Source organism: Lycorma delicatula, chromosome 1, assembly GCF_047948215.1.
Source record: "Lycorma delicatula isolate Av1 chromosome 1, ASM4794821v1, whole genome shotgun sequence".
NCBI lineage: Eukaryota > Metazoa > Arthropoda > Insecta > Hemiptera > Fulgoridae > Lycorma > Lycorma delicatula.
The window spans coordinates 8,262,461-8,271,640 of NC_134455.1; positions in this window are offsets into that span (position 1 = coordinate 8,262,461).

Here is a 9,180-nt window from a genome sequence, read left to right on the forward strand (position 1 = left end):
AATGGAATTTTGTAGCATATGAAAAATGACATGCCTGACTGGTATTCAAACGTGGGACTTCCAGATGAAAATTAAAGAGATGAGTGACATTTAATTAATCATTCCAACAATTACAGATCGACACCTAATCATAGTAAACCATACACACTTTTATATGATTGATACTTCATGTTTAAAAATTACAAAACTAATAGAGTTTTCAACCAATTTAGTCCAGTTGAAAGGCAGAGAGATGCTACCGATCTACTGTACATGTCTATTCAAATAAATAAAAATACAAATAAAATAAAAATAAAGTACAAAATAAATGGTTTTATTTCACGTATCTGCACACCAGTATACTACTGACAAGTCTATAAGCAAATTCAAGTTGTCTTAAGGAATCTCTAAGTGAAATAGTTTAATACTATGAATATGGATTTTTTTAATAATGTTGGTATTGTGAAGACATTAGTTTTTTCATTTTGTTTTTGTGTTTTATTTATTGTTTCATTTTAATATTAGGGCCCTTTACACCCTGTAAGTGTTCTCATTGTACTAACATATATGAGTATTTAAATGTTCTGTTTTGTTATTTTTTGTGTTTTAAATAAAACGTAAGGGCCCTTTAAACCCTTACATACGACAAACCTGGTGGTGATTTAAACCCTATTTTAAAGAATGTAACGATGATTAAAAAAATAATATTTATGACTGGATGAAATTAAATATAAAAAGGTAATTACATACCCTTTATTTATTAAATAAATAAAGGGCATTATTATTGTTATTTATTTTTAATAATTTCCTCTTATTATGGTTGATTTTCGGTAAAAGGAGACTTAAAGCACAAAAAATAAATTAATATGGTTGAAATTGCTAAAAAAAAACTTAAAATGAGGATTTTTTTGTCTTCAGTCATTTGACTGTTTGAAGCGGCTCTCCAAGATTCCCTACCTAGTGTTAGTAGTTTCATTTCAGTACACCCCCTACATCCTACATCCATAACAATTTGTTTAACATATTCCAAATGTTGGCTGCCTGCACAATGTTTTCCTTCTATCTGTCCCTCCAATATTAAAGCAACTAATCCAGGATCCCTTAATAATGTGGCTTATAAGTCTGTCTCTTCTTTTAACTATATTTTTCCAAATGCTTCTTTCTTCATCAATTTGCCGTAACACCTATTCATTTGTCACTTTATCCACCCATCTGATTTTTAACATTCTCCTATAGCACCACATTTCAAAAAGCTTCTAATCTTTTCTTCTCAGGTACTTCCATCGTCCAAGTTTCAGTTCCACATAAAGCTATGCTCCACATATACTTTCAAAAATCTTTTCCTGATGTTTAAATTAACTTTTGATGTAAACAAATTACATTTCTGACTGAAGGCTCGTTTCACCTGTGCTATTCGGCATTTTGTATCGCTCCTACTTTATCCATCTTTAGTAATTCTACTTCCCAAATAACAAACTCTTCTACCTCCATAATCTATTCTCTTCTTACTTTTACATTCAGTGGTCCATCTTCATTATTTCTACTACATTTCATTACTTTTGTTTTGTTCTTTTTTATTTTTAAGCGGTAGTTCTTGCATAGGACTTCATCCATGCGTTCATTGTTTCTTCTAAATATTTTTTTACTCTCAGCTAGAATTACTATATCATCAGCAAATCATAGTAGCATTTTTATCTTTTCACGTTGTACTGTTACTCCGGATCTAAATTGTTCTTTAACATCATTAACTGCTAGTTCTATGTAAAGATTAAAAAGTAACAGGGATAGGAAACACCCTTGTCAGACTCTTTTTTATTACGGCTTCTTTCTTATGTTCTTCAATTATTACTGTTGCTGTTTGGTTCCTGTAAATGTTAGGAATTGTTCTTCTATCTCTGTATTTGAACCCTCATTTTTTAAAATGCTGAACATTTTATTCCAATCTACACTACTGAATGCCTTTTCTAGGTCTACAAATGATGATTACAAAAACAACAAAAAATGGATTTGATGGTTAGAAAAACAATGGATACAAAACAAATGGATAAGTAAAAAGTATGGAAATACAATCCAAGGTTACATTAATATTTTATTTATAATAAATCTTCTTTTATATTTTTTAAATAATGAATTGTAATTTTTCCCTGAATGATAACAATATTATGTTTTTTAATACCAAACATTTTTTTTTCACATGTTATCTAAATGTTTAATATAATTTAAAAGTTAAAATACACATTCAGTATCAGATGTCAAGTTAATAAATTTGATGTAAATGTTTAAAAGTAAGGACAAGAAAAAATATTTTAATTTTGAACTGAATAATTAGGCACAAGGTAAACCTGTATCTTCAATGCATTTTACTTTCAATGCAATCATTCTTAATTGCTTTCTTGTAATTAATGGTATTTTCCCGGGATTTTGTTTTATTTCATATTTATTATTTTCAGTAAAATTATCTTTCACGATTTTATAGAAACAAATTGTCATAAGTGAAATATTTGACATTAGTTTTAAAAATATACACAATCTGAATATGATTTAAATGACAAAATTATCATAAATTAATAGAAAAATATAAAAAGAATGAAAAAATTCAATTTCTTTAAAGGTGGTTTCTTATAAATGATTTTTACTTTCACTTTTTTTTTTGTTGTTTTAAAGCTTATGTTTTAGATGATTAAAACACTGTTGATTAATTTAAAAATAATAGTCAAAAAACATAACTATGAAATTTTTAATGAAAGTTATTGGTGAAAGCTTCTTAACCAACAATAAAACAATTAATTTTCATTCCAAAGAAAAATAACACAAATATTTGCATAATGTTTTATTATTACTATGTGATTTTATAACGGATATATAAATCCCCCAACCAGTTTGATAATTTAGTTATTTTTTCTTTCAGGATTTCTTTTTTAGGTGCTAAATACATTTTGAATACATTATGTATAAAACGAATTACAATTTATATATATAATAATTATAAAATAAATTATTTACATATTTAAAATAATGAATATAAACAAGCTCTACTGTTCAATTGCGCATTAGATCATGTGAGAATGGAATAAGATATGCCAACCAAAAACATCAAACTTAACTGTCTAACTTTCACTGATGGCCTCGCACTACTCACAAACAATGTGGAAGAGGCTAAACTTCAAATCGAAGAACTTGAGAGAGTAGCAACAAAGATTGGACTAAAAATTTAATTTGAGAAAGTGGAAATAATTCCAACCTTCAAAACCAAAATCCCAGCCATCTAACTAAACAACAAACAAGTAAAAATTGCAAACAAATTCAAGTATCTTGGAGAGATCTTATCCTAGAATTTGAACACATCAATAAAAAGCAGAACAACAAATTGAAACAAACTTAACGAATCACCTGCCCAACCTTACAAGAGGAAATCTCTCTCGATAAAGACCAAATTCAAACACTACTGTCTATTGTTATGCCTGCAAAACATTATTTAAATTAAACATCAGATCAACAACTGATAAAACTTCAAAAGACAGTGGATCCTATTCAGAGGTTGTATACAAGGAAAGTAATGTATACAATAGTGGACACAATCTGGAAAAGAAGAGTTTCATTTTTAAGCCAAATATCAAGACTACCACCAGAAACTCTGTCTTTAAAGCAACTATATAAATACTTTTGGAAGGACTTTGGAAGACCAAAACCAAACAGGTTCAAAGAGATCTTTTATAAAAAAAAGCTTTAATGATAGTATCTGTAATGTGAATATCGATATAACAATATATAATAAATAGTGAGTATATTATAAAACAATAGAAGGAATTGTGAAAAAGATAATTGTAAAATTTTTTTTTGAATATTTAATAATTTGATAATGAATATCTTATTACTTCTTATAGCTAATGTTTTTCAATTATTTTTTACATTTTTTTTGAGTGAGTAACATATATATGCTCAATATGAATTAAAAATTATTATACTTATTAGATATGAAATTTTTCTCAAAAAAATGATGAGGTAAAAACCAAAATAAAAATACTGGAAATAGTTCTTGTACCTACTTCATTAAAACTATGACACATTTTTTTCTTTTATAAATTTTTTTTTTATCATATATCTAATGTTAATAATATATTTTTTATTTCTTCACTGTATTTATTAAAATATTTTTTTCAGGTTCTGCTAATAATTTAAATATTTCAGAGTATGATATATATTAGTTTTTGAACTGTTCCTAAAATAATGAACACAAAATAATGAAAATACTATTAAAGTTCAAAACTGGTAAGTATAATTTATACAAAAGATGGAGGAAGAATATAATACATCATGAAAAAATAATTGTTTAGAATACATTAGGTATGTGGGTGACATTCTATTAGTAATTACAAAAAAAAATAAATAATAATGAGGAAAAGATTCTGGAAGAAATGAACAAATTTCACCATAATATTAAATATACGATGGTAAAATGGACGTAACTATAATTTTATTTGACCTAACAATAAAAAGAAATAATAATCTAGATTTTGAAATATGCAGAAAAGAAACTTATACAGTTAATGTCAATAGTTTACGATTCATATCACCCACTTGAGCATAAATTAGCGGCTTTTAGACATGATAAGACTACATAAATTACCATTAAAAAACCAGAATGTAAGAGTTATACTATTGTTCAAGGAAGAGAATGAAAATTTAGAAATCTTTTAATTAAAAGGTAACAATAAAACTGTTAAAATCAATCAATAAAACAATTAAAATCTGTTCACAAATGAACAGATCAATAATCAAGCAGATGTCCTTTTTAAGAACCTCAGTTTACTGAAAACAGGAAATAGATAAATAAAATTAAAAGATTTGTAACAAATGTAACAATTTGTAACCATTAATAACAAATGAATAAAAAGCCCTAATAAGGCATGACGTCAAATAAATGGAGGGGGATTGATTAAATACTATACAAAGACTAACAGAAATTTAAAAGTACCAGTACAATAAGTTTTGATAATGGAGTTATTTCAAAATGCGTCAACATATAATAAAAAAATGAAGCTAAGAAAGGTAAACAGTACTCAACATAGAGATGTGTTCTTAGCAGAAAATATAATAATAATTATCTTAACAATTTTAACAAGGTTAACCAGAACAGAATTGTAAAGAAATCTGAATGTACATTAAAGAAGTTATGTAAGGTAAGAGCATACATATGGTTTAATAAACAATATATTCTCAATCAAGTACCACCCAGTTATGTTTAAATTAAAAATAATAACAGTTATGGAACAAAAAAAGCAATTAAAAAGGTAGAAATAAATTGGGTAAAATTGAAAATTAAAACTTTATATACAAAAAAAGGAAATAATTAATGCATTTATACAAGCAACTCAACTAAGACGTTTTAGTTGACACATTAGATAATATAATGGAAGAAATAAAAAATATTACAAAGAAAGAAACCAAGAAAAAATTGAAGAAAAAATTAATGACTAACATAATGAATGAAATAAAACGAAAAAATACAAAAATTAAATTCCACTAAAGAATTATTAACATAGGTATAGGTAACATAGGTATCGTTAACAATATATATAGGTATAGTTAATATAGGTTTAAATAAAGATGAATATGAATTGCTAAATAAAGGACTAAAACACAATACAAAAAATTCTAACAGAATAAAATGTTTACAAAACTTAGATATAGAGAATGCAATAGAAATAATACTACTAGAAGAACAAATGCATGCAAGATATTTCGCAGCAGAATTAATAAAAAAAATAAAATATAACTTAAAAAAGAGACTAAAAGAAAATAATGCACTAATTAGAAAAGCAGATAAAGGAAATGCAGCAGTATTCATTAAAAAAGAAGATTAGAAGATTTTATAAATAAAACACAATGTATAATAGAAAAGAAATCTTTGAATGGGTGGAGTAGATTAACACTTACCGGAAAGGAAATTTAACCAAGTAAATAATTCTTTAGTAAATATAAATAATATGTATATAAACAGTAACATAGAAGGAAAAGGATATTTACAACAGTAATGATATATATATATAAAATAAAATGTAGATGCAATGCAACATACATTGGATCATCAGGAAGAAAATTAAAATTACAACCCACACATAAGATCTTTTAAAAATCAAAACCAAAATTCTAATTATGCAACGCAAATTTAAAAGGATCAGTGCAATAAGTTTTGACAATGGAGTTATTCCTAAACACGTCAACATATGTTTTTAAGTAAGGATTTTCAATTTGGCACCATTAGATCCGGTGGAAATTGATGACGCTAGATGAAGATATTTATATCGACGATAATCTGTTTGCAACAATAGGTTAACGTTATTTGCTCTGATAACAAAGAACATAGTGGTCGCCCGATTGCATCACAGATGAATTGACTGAAAATGTGAATACAAAAATCTGTAAAAACAAAAGGGATACTGTTTCTCAATTATAGATTGTATTTCCATTTGTTCAGCGATCGGTAATATTCGACATTTTAACTGAAAAACATTTTTAAGAAAGTTGTATTCCAGATGGTACCAAAAATGTTGACAGAAACACAAAGAAAAACGTCTTGCTACAGCTCAAACATTTTTGAGACGTTACAAAAATGAAGGTGATGATTTATGGAAATATGTGACCCGTGATGAAACATATGCATCTTATTCAACTGTTGAGACAAAAAAGCAATCAATGCAATAGTGGCATTCATGATCCCCGAAGCACAAAACGTTTAAGCGAAAAAGTTCAATGAAAATCATGGGCTACGGTTTTTTGTAACGCTGAAGGGATTGAATTTCTGATTGAAATTCTTAAACGTGGAAGAACTGTTAATGTCGATACGTACTGTGAAACGCTTACTTAACTTTTTAAATTCAAAACAAAAGGCGCGGGAAGCTAACTGGCGGGATTTTGTTTCTCCATGATAACGCACATCACACGGCAAACAAAATCACTGAACAATTGGACAATTTCGTTGGGAACTCTTCGAACATCCGTCTTACAGTTCACAAAAACATGTCTCATATAATAAAAGAATGAAGCTAAGAAAGGTAAACAGTACTCAACATAGAAATAATGTCTTATCTGATTTAATTTTATTTAAATTATCGTTTTCCTTTGATGTATTTTCTTTAAATAAATTTTAACATTATTTTTGTGCAACAAATTTTCTTTTCAGTATTCTCTGTATTATTCTTCAGTTGCATCAAATATGAATGTAATCCAAAACATCGAAATTAGTACATAATTTGTTTTTATAATTTATTTATTTAATTTGAATTTTTTAATTACAGAACCAATAATGTGTACAAAGAAACAAAATGGTTGAATCCGAAGAATCTGGTAGTCTTCGTCCTAAGTAGACAAATATTATCTACAGATAAGGAACATGTATATATTATACACTGAGCCCTCAAATAAATAAATTTATTTTCCGCATATGTATTTTTATGTGCCATGCTGAGGAGTAGGATGAACTTGGTATTTCCTTAGGACCTAGAATAATCTCAGCTCCCTGAGATCATCCGATTGAAAAACACACACACACATTTTCAGTTTAGTGACGGCAGGATATGTGTTAGACCGGGTTGGTCTAGTGTTGAACGCGTCTTCGCAAATCAGCTGATTTCGAGAGTTCCAACATTCAAATCCTGGTAACGGCAGTTAACTTTTATACGGATCTGAATACTAGATCGTGGATACCGGTCTTCTTTCCGGTTGGCTTTCAATTAACCACACACCTCATAAATGGTCGACCTGAGACTGTACAAGACTACACTCATACGTATCATCCTCATTCATCCTCTGAAGTAATACCTGATGGTGATTCCTAGAGGCTAAACAAGAAAAAAAGAGTATATATGTTTGGCAACTACACCTACATGCACAATGCACAAATAAGTAGAGCTAGATTACATTTTTTAATTCATCTTTGTTTGTTAATGATGGTGTTTTGCAATAATATATACATTAACTGACAGATTTAATTTTATTTGGTGTACCTTCAACTTTGCTAGTAGTTATAGACTGTTATTGGTGACATACTTAAGCCAACATATTAAATTTTATTTGTGTGTATGTAATTATTTAATACATACAAGAATTAGCATGATGTGAGTTATTATTTACCTATTTTTAAATAACCAGAGTATAAGAAAATTTAATATTTTTTCCTCAAACTACTTTTTTAATTGGTTATTTTATTATTTCTTACGGCAAAATTTGTGATAAATACATGGCTCTACTGTTGATCCAACTGGAAATGGATACAGAGGTGACCTAGTAACCAGAAAATTGTGAAGTAAGTTTTTCACAAAATTGAATTAAACCTAGATGGAGAGAATCAATTTTACTGACAGATAGAAGTTCCCTTCTTTTATTATTACTGTATACAGTATGGACATTTTATGGAAGGATGTAAAAGCTTGCAAACTTAGTTTGTTTTTATTTACCTGTAAAACTGTTACTCCTGTTTTATAAAACAATAAGGAATTAATATTTTGGGTATATTAAAATAAAATATTTTACCATTTTATTGATATCTGGTTAATCTTAGCGTAAAGAATTCATACACCATTACCAAAATTGGGTGTAGAAATGCTGATGCGTACATTTTTTCCTTAGGTGATAAAAGTTCAATAACTGCACATTTACTTTCAGTTTACTAATGGCAGGATCTAACACTGTTTGGCATCTTTATCTATTTGTACAAATAAGTGAAATTTTTACTTTGGTATTTTGGAAAAGAATTGCAATGTTTCAGCTGATAGTTAATAATTATATCAATATTTCATTTAGGTTCACCTTCAACTTTGATGGTTACTGGCTGCTATTCATAATACAATTAATCTAAAATGTATATCTCAGTAGAGAGGTACTTATAAATTTTCTGTCAAAAGAATATCTTAAAAATGCATATTTTGCAAATATTTCTAAAGTATTAATATAGGTTTTGTAATATTTTCGGCCTACTATTACTGAGAGGCTTATGACCACGGCTTTGTAATTCAATGAATGAATTGCCCAGAAGCGATTGATTTTAATAATAATCCTGAAAATTTATCAAGATGTTGATCTATAAACTACAGAATGTATCTGATTTGTTACAACATTTTACCTTTAGATATTAAGCTATAATTTTTGGTTTTCACAGTTCATTTATTTTCCAACTGTCTATAATAGCATTCCTTATATTAT